The sequence below is a fragment of the Rhinichthys klamathensis genome, unplaced genomic scaffold, assembly GCF_029890125.1.
Source record: "Rhinichthys klamathensis goyatoka isolate OS25496 unplaced genomic scaffold, OSU_Roscu_1.1 h1tg000067l_1, whole genome shotgun sequence".
NCBI classification, from domain to species: domain Eukaryota; kingdom Metazoa; phylum Chordata; class Actinopteri; order Cypriniformes; family Leuciscidae; genus Rhinichthys; species Rhinichthys klamathensis.
Window position 1 is genome coordinate 1,042,683 of NW_026606610.1, and position 18,732 is coordinate 1,061,414.

At 40.6% G+C, this 18,732-nt stretch overlaps 1 protein-coding gene across 1 annotated transcript in view; it reads left to right on the top strand.

The window, feature by feature from the left end:
* The first annotated feature begins 4,122 nt into the window (after positions 1-4,122).
* hpcal4 (hippocalcin like 4) overlaps positions 4,123-18,732 on the top strand; it is a 50,464-nt gene continuing 35,854 nt past the window's right edge. The window contains exon 1 of the mRNA XM_056250111.1: positions 4,123-4,228. The gene's annotated coding sequence lies outside the window, so the exon portion shown is untranslated. The remainder of the gene's footprint in view (positions 4,229-18,732) is intronic.

An 18,732-nucleotide genomic window follows, 5' to 3' on the forward strand; every position in this document is an offset into this window, starting at 1 on the left:
TGCATTGATATAAGTATACTACATATACTACATAAAGTACTTATGACCCTTTCACAAGATGTAATATAAGTCTCTGGTGTCCCCAGAATGTGTCTGTGAAATTTCAGCTCAAAATACCACAGATTATTTATTATAGCTTGTCCACTTTTCCCTTACAGCGTTTAGGTGGCCTAAGAACGCAAACTTTGAAATAGGTTTCAAAGTGCAAGTTTTAAAAGTGATATTGTTATCATCTCCATGTAAACTTAAAAAAACGTGCATCTGTGAAAACTGTGATGGCATGCACATGTGTATTATTACGTTTTTAGTATATGCATGCCATGCACAATTGAATGCGTATGTGCCCGGGCGTGTAGTCTTTCTTTACAAAGTGACATTGCCAATTACTTGTCTGGCATGCATATTACAGCGTTTTAGTCATTTCCGCGGATCCCTGTGAACGGGAATAATTTTGATAACGTTTTCCTCTGTACAGAGGAAAAAACTTTTGTCGAGAAAAAAAAAGTTTGTTGTGTCGATGAGGCCTTCGCAAGGGATAGTCTAGACTCTAGTTGACACGGTCTCAACTGGCACTACAGGCCGGGCTGCGTTGTGGTTGTGTCTAGACGCAGGTCCTTCATCTGATCTGGATACGGCCCAGGTCCGGCTGACTATGGTAAACCTCGGGATAAACAGAGAGATTAATATTAGTGTAGATGCCATTCTTCTTCTGATCTACCATGTACATCTGGTGTTATGGGAAGTGTTCCCGGTTCCGGCTGACCTAATTTATGCAGCCTATCATTTCACATGATTTGAATTATAGACATTGGTAATGTGTTATGTGTATGCCAGGTGAAAGAGATGTGTTTGTCTAATTTTAAACTGACAGAGTGTCTCTGCTTCCCGGACAATGCTAGGAGTTTAGGTGCTAAATAGGAAAAGGATCTACCGCCAGCAGTTGATTTTAATATTCTAGGTATTATCAACTGGCCAGAATTTTGAGATCAAAATAGAAGGTCTATAATGCGTTAAGCTCACTCAAGAACTAGGGAGCTAAAGCATTTAATGCTTTGTAAGTAATTAGCAAGATTTTAAAATGTATACGATGTTTAATAGTGTTGACAGAACCGGGCTAATATGGTCATACTACCTGAAACTTGAAAGTTTTCAGTACGTATCCTAATGACAAGGATGAATTGTGACCCTGGACCACAAAACCAGTCACAAGGGTCATTTTTTTTAAATTGAGATTTATACATAACAAATAAGCTTTCTATTGATGTATGGTTTGTTAGCATATGACAATATTTGGCTGAGATACAACTATTTGAAAATCTGGAATCTGAGGGTGCAAAAAAATCTAAACATTGAGAAAGTCGCCTTTAAATTTGTACTTTTATGTTCGCGCTTTTGCTGCATCCACTCACAATTTTTTTATATATATATATATTTGCGGTAGGAAATTTACAAAATATCTTCATGAAACATGACCTTTACTATATATCCTAATGATTTTTGGCATATTAAATTTTTTTTATAATTTTGACCCATACAATGTATTGTTGGCTATTGCCACAAATATACCTGTGCGACTTGTGACTGGTTTTGAGGTCTAGGGTCACAATTAATGATATTAAGAAGAGGATCTATGACCTCTGGAAGCATCTCTTTAAGTAGCTTAGTCAGTATAGGGTCTAACATACATGTTGTTTAGATGATTTAATGATTTTAGACAGTTCTTCCCCTCCTATAGCAATAAATGAATAGAATTTTTCCTCATTGTAGGAATTTTTCCTACAATGCACTGTCTGATGCGATGCTGTAGAATATGGTTGCATGGTTATCATTTTCTCTCTAATCAATCCTGACAACATAAATACAGGTATTCACTGTTCTGTATGAACCTGAGAGACTCCGGCAGAAGCAAGCTCTGGTAAATCTGTCTGGCAACCAACATCCCTTGTGCTACTGATATGTGTCACTGTGCTGGTCTGTGAAATAGATTTGTATTCTCTTATCTATACAGAAAACGTACACAGTGTTTAAAAAGACAATCGCCTTTTACCGCATAGTTCATAATAAACGTGCGGATATGATAGACAATAAGCCTTTTCGGGTTGTAAAATGTAAATGACGACATAACTCTCATCTCTGTGCGTATAATCACAGACATTAGTGTTAACTTTAGCTGCATTTGCCACGAACATTACTAACAAGCACATTTGGAAAGGCGATTTTCAATCATTTACAAAATATAAAGTGTGATACTTACAGTGCCTTGCGAAAGTATTCGGCCCCCTTGAACTTTTGCCACATTTCAGGCTTCAAACATAAAGATATAAAACTGTATTTTTTTGTGAAGAATCAACAGGTGGGACACAATCATGAAGTGGAACGAAATGTATTGGATATTTCAAACTTTTTTAACAAATAAAAAACTGAAAAAATGGGCGTGCAAAATTATTCAGCCCCCTTAAGTTAATACTTTGTAGCGCCACCTTTTGCTGCGATTACAGCTGTAAGTCGCTTGGGGTATGTCTCTATCAGTTTTGCACATCGAGAGACTGACATTTTTGCCCATTCCTCTTTGCAAAACAGCTCGAGCTCAGTGAGGTTGGATGGAGAGCGTTTGTGAACAGCAGTTTTCAGTTCTTTCCACAGATCGATTGGATTCAGATCTGGACTTTGACTTGGCCATTCTAACACCTGGATATGTTTATTTGTGAACCATCCATTGTAGATTTTGCTTTATGTTTTGGATCATTGTCTTGTTGGAAGACAAATCTCCGTCCCAGTCTCAGGTCTATTGCAGACTCCATCAGGTTTTCTTCCAGAATGGTCCTGTATTTGGCTCCATCCATCTTCCCATCATTTTTAACCATCTTCCCTGTCCCTGCTGAAGAAAAGCAGGCCCAAACCATGATGCTGCCACCACCATGTTTGACAGTGGGGATGGTGTGTTCAGGGTGATGAGCTGTGTTGCTTTTACGCCAAACATAACGTTTTGCATTGTTGCCAAAAAGTTCGATTTTGGTTTCATCTGACCAGAGCACCTTCTTCCACATGTTTGGTGTGTCTCCCAGGTGGCTTGTGGCAAACTTTAAACGACACTTTTTATGGATATCTTTAAGAAATGGCTTTCTTCTTGCCACTCTTCCATAAAGGCCAGATTTGTGCAGTATACGACTGATTGTTGTCCTATGGACAGAGTCTCCCACCTCAGCTGTAGATCTCTGCAGTTCATCCAGAGTGATCATGGGCCTCTTGGCTGCATCTCTGATCAGTCTTCTCTGCTGAAAGTTTAGAGGGATGGCCGGGTCTTGGTAGATTTGCAGTGGTCTGATACTCCTTCCATTTCAATATTATAGCTTGCACAGTGCTCCTTGGGATGTTTAAAGCTTGGGAAATCTTTCTGTATCCAAATCCGGCTTTAAACTTCTCCACAACAGTATATGGGGCCTGCCTGGTGTGTTCCTTGTTCTTCATGATGCTCTCTGTGCTTTAAACGGACCTCTGAGACTATCACAGAGCAGGTGCATACGGAGACTTGATTACACACAGGTGGATTCTATTTATCATCATTAGTCATTTAGGTCAACATTGGATCATTCAGAGATCCTCACTGAACTTCTGGAGAGAGTTTGCTGCACTGAAAGTAAGGGGGCTGAATAATTTTGCTCGCCCAATTTTTCAGTTTTTTATTTGTTAAAAAAGTTCCACTTCATGATTGTGTCCCACCTGTTGTTGATTCTTCACAAAAAATTAGTTTTATATCTTTATGTTTGAAGTCTGAAATGTGGCAAAAGGTCAAAGTTCAAGGGGGCCGAATACTTTCGCAAGGCACTGTATGTCTTAAGGGTGTGAAGCAAGATCACGAACAAATACTGCTCCATCCTTGAGTAACAACGTTTTAGCTAAACTTGCTTTGTATTGACCCTCGGCCTCGTTCACAAATCAGTCTGGTGTAAATGATTAGCGCAGACATGGAACAATTTTAGGTAACTCGAGGGGCACATTCCCATCATAAACAACATTAATCCACTGCGTATTCAGTGGCCGGGAGTCTAATGCTCACTCTTACATCCAACAACAACACACCTGATTTTCTTAGTATGAAACTGAGACATTTTTCTTATCACTACAGCTGCTCCAGCTCGTAGAAAATGTCAGACTGTGTACAGCTCCCTGAGGGCAGAATTCGTCAGCAGTTGTGGGCGGGGCCTAGACATGTTGTGACGTCACAAAGGTAGAATCTGAAAACGGCTTGTTTTGAGACTTTATAGTGTTTGGATTTTTACCATTATGGGGTGGTTGTGTACACATACTGCTGCTAACACATTTATGTTCAAACACCATGTAAAAGTCAATTTTGCATAATAGTTTGAGTTAACCACTAATAAAATACGCACTACTTAAAAAGCCATTGTCTCAGAAAAACATCAAAGACAGAATGAATGGAAAGTTTGATTCAGAGTGGTTTAGCAGAGTTGTGTTGAGTGATTGAAATGAAACATGAGTTGATCCAGAGCGGTGTCTTTGAAAATCTGGTGAGAAATATAATATAAATGCATCTCTAGCACAGTGGAGCATGGAGGACGAGGCATCATTGGGAGTAGAGGAGAATATTGCAGAATGACTTGCTTCCTACAAATGAAGCTGTTTTCTAAAGAGGAATGATCGGATGTTATTTTTCAAAAGGACAATTTTCCTGCCCAAATTGCAAAGAAGTGGCTTGAGAACAAGTCCATCAGGACTCATGTTTTTGCTTGGTAAGGATTTGAACCCTATTGTTAATTTTTGGTCTCACATTAAACTCAAAGTGTACACTGACAAACAGCTAAAACTCAAACCACTGTAAAACTAAAACAACAGAAGAGCAAATATTTACTCAATATTCAATTAACATGTCATTTACACATCAAAGTTTTAATACAATTCTGTGTGCATGTTTTTTTTGGACAGTGTTTGTGATGATGTGCGCAGGTACAGTCTGTCTGAAGTAGACTACTGTGTGTGCGTGTGTGTGTGTGTGTGTGTGTGTGTTGTGTGTGTTTGGTTCATGTATAACAAAAATGTCCAAAGAAAAAGGTAAAAGATTTCTGGAATTGCCATCCTTGTGGGGGTAATTTTGTCCTGCCTGAACCAACCACACACACACACACACACACACAAAATCACATCATAGTCTACTTCAGACATACTCGTACCTGCACACGTCATCACACAAACACTAGACATTTTTAGTCCCCATGAGAAAACCAGCTTATCAATCATACAGAAGGATGTTTTTTGAAAATGTAAAAATGCAGAAAGTTTTCTATGAAGGGTATCTTTAGGGTAAGGGTATATACAGTTTGTACAGTGTAAAAACCATTACGTCTATAGAAAATCCTCATAAAACATTGAAACCTGTGTGTATCTCTCTCTCTCTCTCTCTCTCTCTCTCTCTCTGTGTGTGTGTGTGTGTGTGTGTGTTAAAAATCATGCAGTTCACTCAGGTGTACTGGTTGATTTTCCTCCTTCCTCTGTTCCTCCTTTTCCTCTTCTTCCTTCTTCCTCTACACATCATCATTCACTCTAACCCACCTAAAACACACACACACACACGCTTGACCATTCAGTCTATAAATAGGACTAGTGAGCATCAGTAATACATGACATTTCTCTTCCTCCCTACCGTCTGTCCTCTCAGGTCTTTTTCCCATTTTTTTCTTTTTTTCCTCACCCTCCTCTTTTTATGTCTGTCTGTTTCTATTTTTTTTTACCGCCCTCCCTTCATCCCATACTCCCACCACTGTGGTTTGTCGATCAATAGCTGAGTATTATGGATCCGGATATCGGATAAAAATGCTCTCTTGTGGCTGGTCCCAGTCTCATCGCAGCTTTGTGAAGTGGGGTCAAATAGCTCCACCCACAATGCTCTCTGTCGCTCAGGAGCAGCCTTGTTTAAGACAAAAAGTAAGAATGGGGATCCTGAAAAACCCAAAAATATACATTTGAAGGGAATTGTTGGGGTTATGTGGAACAAACTTCTATATTCTGTAAAAAAGGTTGCTTCGCTTCCAGTTCAGGTCTTTTGTATGTTGAGCTTTGTTAAAGGGTATAGTTAAAAGCCCCGTAAAACGCCCCCTTACTGTTTTTCCCAAAATAACCACTAGATAAAGTCAAGATACGTTTTTGTTGTTTCTATGGACTACGTTGATGAGAGTGATGTAGAAGTATTCACCTTGAAGCTTATCACAGAGTAATGGATAGCATCCCTTCTCTCTGCTAGGATATTTTTGAGGACTCTTTTGCCACAGAGTTCAATGAACTCATTCTGTGTTTCAGCACTTAAATAATGAGCTAATTGTGAGTTGTTGTTTTTTTTTGTCTCATTTTTTTAAAGTTCTCATGTAAAAGGGGATCAAAAATATCCTAGCAGAGAGAAGGGATGCTATCTATTACTCTGTGGTTTGCGACTCATCACCAGATATATCACACATAGAACAGAATGTGCTTATGGTGAGATATGTGTATGAAGAGAATGGTTTGGGGAAGACTATTGAGAGGTTTATTCAGTTTGTAGACTTCCATAAAAAGACTGGCAGTGAAATCTCTGAGATGATTGAACTAGCATTGAAAAACAATGATATATCATTAGGAGACTGTAGAGGACAAGGGTATGATAATGGAGCCAATATGTGTTACCTGAAATGGAAAAGTCTTGCCCATTCCTTAACTGCAGCAACAGGTGTTGAAAGTCACCTCCAAAAATAGTTTCAACAAGAAGTAGAAAAAAATAAAGCAATTCTGGCTTTTGGATGTGAGCCTTTTGGTTAAAAATAACCGTGTATGTGTAAACAGGGCCGCAGTCTGTGAGGTAAATTAAATGCTATTGGCTATTTGAAAAGGGGGAGGGTCCATTTAATATGTCCCGCGCCGCTTAGCTTCCTGTTTCAGTAGAAATTACGTCAAAGCATCATATACGCGTTCCAAGGATATAGGTTCCAGGCAGGTTCCAAGGCACTTCAGTGGGCCTTTAAGGGGGGCGGTTTTCCCACCCATGGAGCTGTTTTATCTAAACGCTTTTTTCTTTTTTTCTTCTTTCTCATTAACATTTAGATATTTAAAACGAATAAAACACCAAGTATACAAAGAACTAGTTAGGTTAGCTGGTTTAGGTTACCTTAAATTTATTCAATTTTTTCCATGATCCATTCAGAAATTATTCTAATATGCTGATTTGGTCCTCAAGAAACATTTCTTATTATTATCACTGTTGAAAACAGTTGTGCTGCTTAATATTTTTGTGGAAAATTTCCTGTTTTCAGGATTCATTAAGAAGAAAGTTGAAAAGAACAGCATTTATATGAATTTTTCTAATTTTTTGTAACAATGTAAAAGTGTTAACTGCAACTTTTTATAAATGTAATGCATCCTTGCTGAATAAAAGTACTAATTTTTTTTTTTTTTTTTTTTTTTTAAAGTCTACTGACCCTAAAAGTTTGAACAGGAGCTCAAAAAAAAAGTTTTTAAAAAGTACTGTAAAAATATTGGATTGTAGAAATAAGAATCTAATTTAAAAATTAACATTACAATTAGCATTACATAACTCCTACATTATGGTAAAGAGAGTCTGGGCTAAAAGGTGTTTAATGATCATAAAAATGTCACATTTCAAAAAGTTCTGAAATATTCTCAATTATAATATACAAAATATAATTTTTGATTTATTTGAATTTTCTTTTAATTTTGGTTTTAAAAAAAATCATATTTTCTGTTCATTATTATTTTGGAGTAAAAGTTCCCAGACGTGTTTGTGTGGAATACTCCTGTCCAAGGGTTAATAACAATCCTCATTTTCATCAGCAATGCTCATTTCCTCACATAATCATTTCGTAGTCATTTGTCCACATCATCATCAATACTGCTTATACCACCACTGACACATGATGCACACACAAACGCTGTTGTGTGGGGACACCTGTGTGTTGTTGGCCACCTGAGGGGCTTTGATACACGCTGAGCTTTAATCTCCACACTGGGCTCTTGTGCCTTTGAAGTGTTAATCTGAGGCACCTTCCCTTCCTCCTCACAACACGGACACACATCCATGGTCAGCCTGTGGTCCGGCCTGCTCGGAGCCAGCTGGCCTGTGTGCAAACCCACACACATGCACACACAAAATACAAGGATACACACCACCTGTTATTGGAGCAATGTTGAAAACACCTGTAGCGCCTCTAGGATATTGTTTACTTTAGGATTTGTTTACATTGTGGTACCATGGTACTGTGTTTTTTTGGACATATACCACCGCAATATTGTAGTCTTCTTTGAAGTTCCTCGGAATATGATAATCATTATGCTTCATGATATTACAGATATCACAGTCCTTTTTTTTTGTCATGTGAAATGTGTTTTCAAAGTTTAAAATAATTGAATCATTTTATCAATAATTTTCGCTGCTATATCCCTTAGAAAAAGCTAGCACCATGGTCAGATGATTGTTTCAGAGGGTAATACTTGATAAATAAAAAAGTCGCTGTTTGGATTTAAAAAGGCAAATGCTTAAGAGTCTATGATTGGATCATTATTGCAGGGATTATTACACTCACCGGCCACTTTATTAGGTACACCTGTCCAACTGCTCGTTAACACTTAATTTCTAAGCAGCCAATCACATGGCGGCAACTCAGTGCATTTAGGCATGTAGACATGGTCAAGACAATCTCCTGCAGTTCAAACCGAGCATCAGTATGGGGAAGAAAGTTGATTTGAGTGACTTTGAACGTGGCATGATTGTTGGTGCTAGAAGGGCTGGTCTGAGTATTTCAGAAACTGCTAATCTACTGGGATTTTCACGCACAACCATCTCTAGGGTTTACAGAGAATGGTCCGAAAAAGAAAAAACATCCAGTGAGCGGCAGTTCTGTGGGCGGAAATGCCTTGTTGATGCCAGAGGTCAGAGGAGAATGGCCAGACTGGTTCGAGCTGATAGAAGGGCAACAGTGACTGAAATAACCACTCGTTACAACCGAGGTATGCAGCAAAGCATTTGTGAAGCCACAACACGCACAACCTTGAGGCGGATGGGCTACAACAGCAGAAGACTCCACCGAGTACCACTCATCTCCACTACAAATAGGAAAAAGAGGCTACAATTTGCAAGAGCTCACCAAAATTGAACAGTTGAAGACTGGAAAAATGTTGCCTGGTCTGATGAGTCTCGATTTCTGTTGAGACATTCAGATGTTAGAGTCAGAATTTGGCGTAAACAGAATGAGAACATGGAACCATCATGCCTTGTTACCACTGTGCAGGCTGGTGGTGGTGGTGTAATGGTGTGGGGGATGTTTTCCTGGCACACTTTAGGCCCCTTAGTGCCAATTGGGCATCGTTTAAATGCCACGGCCTACCTGAGCATTGTTTCTGACCATGTCCATCCCTTTATGGCCACCATGTACCCATCCTCTGATGGCTACTTCCACCATGTCACAAAGCTCTAATCATTTCAAATTGGTTTCTTGAACATGACAATGAGTTCACTGTACTAAAATGGCCTCCACAGTCACCAGATCTCAACCCAATAGAGCATCTTTGGGATGTGGTGGAACGGGAGATTCGCATCATGGATGTGCGGCCGACAAATCTGTGACAACTGTGTGATGCCATCATGTCAATATGGACCAAACTCCCTGAGGAATGCTTCCAGCACCTTGTTGAATCTATGCCACGAAGAATTGAGGCAGTTCTGAAGGCAAAAGGGGGTCCAACCCGTTACTAGCATGGGGTACCTAATAAAGTGGCCGGTGAGTGTATGTTTCTAGCATGTTATATGTTTGGCAACAGTTCTTCTAACCCTAATTGAGGGAGTGTGTAGCTTTTCATTTCTTAAACAACCATATAGGAAGACACATCATGGCCATAATCATTCCAGGATTACAATGTCAAGATTCATCAGGCTCAAATTGTGAAAGAATGAAGAATCATTTTCACACATGAATTGGCACCTCTTGACTCCAGACCTTAAATTCATTGAAAGTCTTTGGGATGTGCTGGAGTATAGACTTTACAGAGTGCTGGACTCTTGCATTGTCAGTACAAGATTTTGACCATTTGATTTTGACCAAATTATGCACCTCTTGATGGAAATAAATGTTGTGATGTTATTTAAGGTTGTAAGTGGAAAGTCTAAAAGTGCTTCAAATTGATGGTTTTCAGTTTGTTGTTTTTTACAGAAAGAACAAGAATAAGGAATTTTTTTTTGGACCTTACTTGGCAGTATGTGCACTTACGTGTATACTTACAGTGTATTTACCTAAGACAATACTGGGTAAAATAAGGTAAGTACATGGATAAAGGTTAGGTTTAGGGGTAGGATCAGGTTTAGTACCTAGTTATTACCCAGTTATTTCAATTACTATAATAAGTACATAATACGTACATGGGGAACAGGACTGTAAAATAAAGTGCTATCGAAATTGTCCACTTCGGTGGATGTGAGGTCAAGAGAGATGAGATGCTTGTTTGAGAAAGGCATTGGAATGAGAAAGGGAGGATATTTATAGTTAGATGTATAGGATGGAAAAGTAGACGTTAGAATTAAATAGATTGCTCTCTGTTTGTCTCTAACCAGCCTCTCTGCAGATAAAAGAAGAGAGGGAATCTGCAAGGTGGTTGTCACAGGCCTTTTCTTTGCCCTGGAGGACCTGTGTGGTTGCTATAGAAACTAGGTCAGGGCTGCTGCATCGAGGGAGGCAGAATGTGTGAGTGTGTGACAGGTGTATGAAGAGGTGCTGAGGAAAGGAGGGGTCGAGGTAAAGCGGAAGGAAGACTGACAAGGATGTGAGATGAAAAAACGTGTTCGTGTGCCGTCATTTGACTAAACATGGATTGTTTGTTTAAATTAAACCCCACAACCTGCATACTACTGCTACAAATATTTGCCCAAATCAGGTCATAAATGACAGATTTCAGGGGGTATAGAGTCCAACAGCAATGGGACATTTAACCATTTGTATCACTTTGCTTGTCTGTGTTTGCACGTTCCAGATACACTGCCTTAGTGATATGGATTTATGATTTTTATTTTATTTTATTGTTTACTCTTTCTGTAGGTTAGGTTAGTGACTGTCTTTGAGTGAATCATTGGATAATTAATTTAAACCTTTTGGCTCCAAAGTACTACCCTGGCATGCCAGACCTACATCAGGATGTTAGGTCTGGGAACTCACCATTGACACAGGGCTCAATACGAGGGGCGGGATAAACGGTTGTCTTTCAAATTCCCTCTGCACGCAATAGGATAGCGCTACAACCAACCAGAGCAACGAAGAAGATAACGTAGTCAGAGCGATCTCACACATCTTCACACAGAACACATCTTCCTTTTTTAAAAATGACTCAAGTGCCGTTCTTTGTTCATGTTTCAAAGAAAAGCTTAACTTTAAATCATCCAGAGTCGCGGCCAAAGCAGAATCGAAAGACAGCTGTTCGCCAGCAGCAGCAGCCATTCTTTGTTTTCAAGTAGCAGTGAACCGTCGCATCTCTGTCGTCATTATGTTAAGCCCGCCCGCCGACTCTAGCTATACACGATGTGATTGGCCTGACTAGAGTTTGTTTTTTCCAGCTCGAAAGTCAACGGAGAGTTGCTAGAGCTAGGGGGAGTCTAGATTTCTAGGCTACCAAAGTAGCTTACTGATTAATAGGGATTAAACAAATTAAGGTGTTTGTGAGTGAGTCATTGAATCATCCATTAAACGGTTTCATTTAAAAACACTGAAAAAAAAAACTGTGTTGCTTAGGCTATGTTTACACGGAAACGATCTGAAGAGAAAACGCAAAAGTGGAGTTTCGTTTTCACTTTTTATTCTGCGTTTAGACGAGCGTTATGGGGGGGAAATCTGCGTGCAAATGGAGACGCAAAAGTGTTAGAAATGCGATGTAGTATGCACTCCAGGCGGCTAGGTGGCAATGTGAAGCACTGCCACACAACAACAACAAGTCCGTGCGCCTGCGTACAACCTTCCTTCTACTTCTCTCCCTAGTAGCGCGAAATTGAAAAGACTCTTGGACGTTTATCAGAGCTGCTAGGGCAACTTGAAGGTCCGACGTATGGAAATAATCCTTAGGCCCTGTTTACACGAAAACGATTCCGGGTGAAAACGTAATAATATTTTATCGGATGTACCTTTCGTTTACACGGCGACGGCGTTTTTGGGGCTTAAAAACGCAAAAAAGGGAAACCACCCTCCAAAGTGGAAATCTTAAAAACGCTCCACCGTCGCGTTTCCTTCTAAACGGGTAAAAACGCAAATCTGCTCATGGCGGCTCTCGTTGCGTACGCATTTACGTCACAGGCATGCGCCAGTACAGGAAAATAACAACCAACATGTCGGATTATTTCCATACGTCGGACCTTCAAGTTGCCCTAGCAGCTCTGATAAACGTCCAAGAGTCTTTTCAATTTCGCGCTACTAGGGAGAGAACTAGAAGGAAGGTTGAACGCAGGCGCACGGACTTGTTGTTGTTGTGTGGCAGTGCTTCACATTGCCACCTAGCCGCCTGGAGTGCATACTACATCGCATTTCTAACACTTTTGCGTCTCCATATGCACGCAGATTACCCCCCCATAACGCTCGTCTAAACGCAGAATAAAAAGTGAAAACGAAACGCCACTTTTGCGTTTTCTCTTCAGATCGTTTCCGTGTAAACATGGCCTTAGAAGGCGTTTGACTCTGCTTTGATTTTGATATTTTCAGTTGGCAGTGACAAAACATGTTGTGCAAAAAAAAGGAACTTTATTGAACTGTTTTATAAAAACCTTTCATGTGCTGATGTGACACTTAAAAATGCAGTATATCATAGCTTTATATCTATTTTTTGTTTGAATTTTATTTATTTTATTTTATGCCAAGCCAAAAGACTGAAAGCAATACAGAACAGGTTTTCATACAAATATCCCTTTCTTTTTTCCTTAAAAGCACAAGACCACCTATTTATAGACCTAATAGCATAAATAAAACCTAATCTAATCTTTGGACAATAAACGCACACGGTCCAACAGTATCTAATCATTTGTATAATAAATAAACATCAAGCATTTAGCATAAACATCAGCATTTAGATGATTCAGTTGCTTTTCATCTATTCTTACTCTCTATTTATGAATAAACTTTCAGTTTAGCACAATAATATTACCATAATGGTGTAGGTAAACATTTACATTTAAAGCTTTTAGCTAATGCTCTTATCCAGACGTACTAACAAAAGTAATGTGCATGAGCTAAAATCACCCTAATGGATGTGTGTGTTCAGAGGCTGTTCTTCAGAGTCAAACGTCTGAGACATGGTTTGTGTCAGGGTGTAGATTGCTGATGGCAGATGTGCACTGGAGGTGCAACAGATGAGCTAACGGCCACTAAAACATCAAACATCAATGTCACTGCCGGAGACTGTCTGTCTACATGACAAGCTGAGAAGAACTGCCTCTGTGTCCTTGGTTCACACTGACTGAGGTTAATGTTAACAGAAGAGCAAACTGTTTGGACTACACACCTTTTCTACCTCAGGTTTCTCTGTGTTTCCATTCGTCAGAAGTAGACTGATACTTTGTGAGTCATTGAGATTTTTCTCGTTAACAACGGAAGGGCTTCAGCAAGACCTCAGGCCATTAACCTCAGTGACTCAGACGTCAGGTCTTTTCTTAGATACCTTGAGAGATGCTTGAGATGACTAAAAGACTTGTTAACTCTGGATGTCAGCACATTCTCAGTGCTTGTTCGTCAGGTCATGGGTTTTGGCATATATGCCCCTGGTAACACATATTATCATCAGACACACATCTTAAAGGTTGCAGCCATCCACCTCCTACAGTAAACTTCATAAACCTCTCTAGCCAGAGCCAATGTGGACATGTTTGCATGGAGCGTCAAGAAAATCAAGACTGATATAAAAAATGAATTGATTGGTTTGCCTTGGGTATTTAAGCTCTGTTTTTCTTTCAGTTCCTTATCCGTTCTCATCACATGTTATTCCTGTTTGTTTTAGTTTTTTTTGGTTCCGGAGTTTAAAGTTAAATAAACTATTACTGCCTGTGATTAGATCCTGCTTATTTCACCCCTTTTCTGGAGCCGACTTGACAGCAGAACAGACCTATAGCGACAGTACAAATCCTCCTACTCTCGCAGGGAGAACAGTCTCTTGAGAGACACACAGGCCTTCCTGGATACCATCTTGTCCCCTATGATGACGACAGACTGTGTGTGTGATTTTCCGGGCAGGTCTCAAAGCGGAGACAGACCGCTAGGGACGTTTAAGCAGTATGCAGAATGGGTGCTTCTACATAATGGTTCCCCCTTTACCATCAGCGAGAAAGTAGAGGAATTCAGCGCACCAGAAGTGCACACAGCACCCTGAGCTCACTGCAGACGCGGCGCCTGAGCCCGCCATGATGTCAGCACCAGAGGTAAAGCATGACCCTAAGATTGTCCCCGAGCCCGACAAAAAGTCTGACCAGGTGCATGAGCTGGCCACAGCGTCTGTGCCAGTGGATATATTGGTGGAATGAGGGAGTGGAGCCCTGTCCCTTCGACTACGGCGGATTTAAGTGCTCTGAACTTAATATTGTTGGAGGAGTATGAAGAGAGCACTATTGCTGTTTCATTACCCTGCACCGAGCCTGTTTCATCACTCAGCACTGAATTATTGAAGTCTGTGATGTTCCTGGCCTGCCTCCCACTCTCACCTCCTCTGCCTATTCCGAATTGGCCAAGAGAGTCTGTCGGCTCCATCGTGGCTCCTCGCCCCCTCGGCTCCACCTGGGACTGTCATGCCTACGTCGACATGGCAAAATCCACCGGGCTTCCTCGTCCCTCTGGCTCCGCCTTGATCAGTCATCACTCTGCCTTCATCATGGACTTACGGGTCGTTTCTCCACCCCTTTGGCTCCCTTGGGCTCCGTCTTCCCTCCAGCTCCGCCTCAGCCCTCAAGCCCACTGGCTTCGCTTTAGTCCTTTGCACCCTGGACATCTGTCGGCCGGTCTCGTCCACCGCCAACAGCTCCACCTCAGTCGGTCATTCTCCTGGTTCTGTCCACCAAGTTTCTATCATGGCTCCTCCCTCCCTCGACTCAGCCGTGAGCTTACGTCCTGGGATTCCGGCTGAGGATTCTGCCTTGGCTCCTCCTAACACACTGGCTTCTGCTGCAGTCCTCTCCTCTCTGGCTCATCCGTTTGTCTTCTCTGCATCCCCAACCTAAGCCCCCTCTTGTCCTCCTCTGTTGGACTCTTTATTATTATTGATGTTAATAAGGTGCGAGGACGTGCCTTCTTGATGGGGGGTATATGTTACGTGTAATCTCTGTCAGTTTCTGTTTTTGGGTCGGTTTGATACGTGTTTCCGTTCAGTTTTCTGTGTTTCAGTTTGTTTCCATGGTTCATTGTTTGATTAAGTTTTGCACCTGTTCTCCAGTTCGTTGATTGGTTTGCCCTGTGTATTTAAACTCTGTGTTTCTTGCAGTTCTTTGTTCTTTCTCATCACATGTTATCGGTTGTTCTGTTTCTGTTTGCTTTTTCATGTTTTGGTTTCTGAGTTTGAAGTTAAATAAACTACTACTGCCTGTAATTGGATCTCACGTCTTTTCTGTAACCGGCCATGACAATTATCACATAAACTTAAGAAAACTACAGAGAACACCCTAGCAACCACAGTGCAACATGGTAAAACTCAGAACAACTTGGCAACACCTATTATTGAGGCAACAAGCTTTGCACAGGCTAAAATCACTTACAAATTATTTTGGAAATGTACAAATCCAGTTCTTACTTGTATATGTTTGTCACAAGAAGATTTTGAATAATTACTTACCTGATTTTAATAAGGGGTCCTGAGTAGGCCTCTTTAACCATCATCATGCAGACTCATCTTTTGAGCTAACCTTTCTGTCACAGGATAAACAAAATGGCAAATCATGACCTCACCAAAGAGGGTCAAAGGCAGACATTTGCCCTAATTTGATTAAAAGGCCTCTGATATTAAAAAAAGAAATAAAAATGTCTTTCTGCTTTAAAGGTCAGGATGTGTGGTGAAGGGAATTGAGGTCAGGTAATTCTACTTCTGCGCCACACTAAGCCTGATTGGATCCTCTGTAGCGCCACGATACCTTTCCCATTGATCCAGCCACGTCACCCCTCTCTAAATGCGCATGCTGTCCTTTCTTTGCTTAATTATTACCACTGCTGATTAGCTGGCTACAAAGATTCCAGCTCTTCAGACTCTAATTAATTTGTTTTCCCTACAATGGTGGGCTGTTGGCAGAGAGATGGAGGGAGCGTGGGGAGGGTGCCCTTTGAGACAAGCGGAAAGGTCGTTTAAACTGTTAAACTGTTTTTTTCCATCATGCCAAATAATGGATGAAGATTAAATGGGGCTGTGTGTGGAAAAACAAAGCTGAGGTTGCAACCTGCCATAGGTTTGTGAATGATGTATTACCAGACGTTTACATTACAGTATTTACAGCATTTCCATGAACAGCAGCCCCTTGGGACACTGGGACAGAACTAGATACGACTCTACATTAAATGACATCGCCATGTTATTTTACCTACATAATAAAACATTTTCAAGTGCAATTTATATTGAATGAAAAAAGTAGACAGTGAATTTTTATCAGTAATATAAAAGCAAGCCATTCCATGTAGCTTGCAGTTGATTGTGGAGCCATAAAGATCGATTTTAAGACTCTCAAGAGCGTTTTGAGTATCCCAGTGTTAATGCTTTCTTTTTAATTATATCTTTATTGGACAGTATTGCAATAAACTTAACATAATATAATATAATAAAGTTATTGCTGTTCTAGAGGAGCTGGTTCATCTAACATCTTTACGTAAGAGCATATAAACAGCTGCTTGCCTCAACACTCGTGACAGTTTTTCTGGCATCCCTCTACAACCCCATCTCATGCCTTATTTCTATCTGTTCTGTACTAACTTCATTAATTAAGTAGTGTGGCATGCGGCAAGACTTTAATGCTCGAGTCGAGTCTCAAGCTTGAGCCTTCTTGGACAGCGAGCCAAATCTGTTTACCATCACTCAAGGATTATATGAACATTACAAACTGGAACTGGCATCAAATTACTGCTGGCACGGTTTCAGAAAGTCTACATTACTTACAACGGTAGCCTAAAACAATACTTACAAGCTATTGGTTAACTTTAAATGCTTGTCTGTGTGGCCTTATGAAAAAGAAGTACATTAGCATACATTTTAAAAGAGTACTTACCGGTATTACAGATATAATACATTTAACATTTATTCATTTAGCAGACGCTTTTATCCAAAGCAACTTACAAATGAGAACAATAGAAGCAGTTAAACTAACAATAGGACAGCAATATTGCAAGTGCTATGACCCTTCCCAGATTAATCTAACTAAATCTAAATCTAATCTAATTTTTTTTTAAGATAATAGATATAGAATAGAAGATAAAGTGTTAGTATTAATGGATCAAGTGTTGCCGTTTCTTGAAAATGGTCACAGACTCAGCAGCTCTGGTTGAGTTGGGCAGGTCATTCCACCAGCATGGAACAGACCAGAAAAAGGTCAGAGAAAGAGATTTTGTGCCTCTTTGAAATGGCACCACAAGACGGCGTTCACTTGCAGAGCGCAAGTTTCTGGATGGCACATAAGTCTGAAGTAATGAGTTTAGGTAAAAGAGCCAGTGGTTGTTCTGTAGGCGAAAGTCAGTGACTTGAATTTGATGCGAGCTGCAACTGGCAACCAGTACAATTTTGTGAGGGGAGGAGTGACGTGTGCTCTCTTCAGCTCGTTAAAGACCACTCTAGCTGGATAGAACAAGTGCTTGGACAAGGAGTTGTGTAGCATGCTCTGATAGGAAGGACCTGATCCTCCTAATGTTGTATAAGGCAAATCTGCAGGACCAGGCAGTTCTAGCAATGTGGTCTGTAAAGTTCAATTGATCATCATTCACAACTCCAAGGTTCCTGGCTGACCTTGGAGTTATGGATGACAAACCTAGCTGAATGGCGAAGTTGTGGTGTAGTGTTTGGTTGTCCAAAAGCAACTCTGTCTCTGCAAGCTGTAGTTGAAGGTGGTTGTCCTTCGTCCAGCCAGAAATGTCTGTCAGGCAGGCTGAGATGTGAGCAGCAACCGTCAGATCATCAGGCTGGAATGAGAGGTAGAGTTGTGTGTCATCAGCGTAGCAGTGATAGGAAAAGCCATGTTTCTGAATCACAGATCCTAGTGACGTCATGTAGATGGAGAAGAGAAGTGGTCCAAGCACTGAGCCCTGAGGCACCCCAATAGCTAGATGTTGGGTCTTAGACACCTCACCCCTCCATGACACCCTGAAGGACCTACCTGAGAGGTAAGACTTGAACCATTATAGTGCAGTTCCCGAAATGCCCTTCGTTTTTAGGATTGACAGGAGGATCTGGTGGTTAACTGTGTCAAAGGCAGCAGACAGATCCAGCAGGATGAGGACTGAGGATTTGGAAGCTGCTCTTGCCAGTCTCAGAGCCAGGGCCGTAGCTAGAGGATTCGGGGCCCCCTGAAAAAATATTGATGTGGGCCCCCACCACCTCCACCAATATCATATACTGTACAATAGATGAACATGGAGGCCCACATATAACAGAAGATGGTGATGTTGTTGTAAAACCTTTATTTTAAAAGTTAAATGTTTATATAAAAATTACAACTAATAAAAACTAACAAAAAGCAAGAAATTGTTAAATAATAATAAA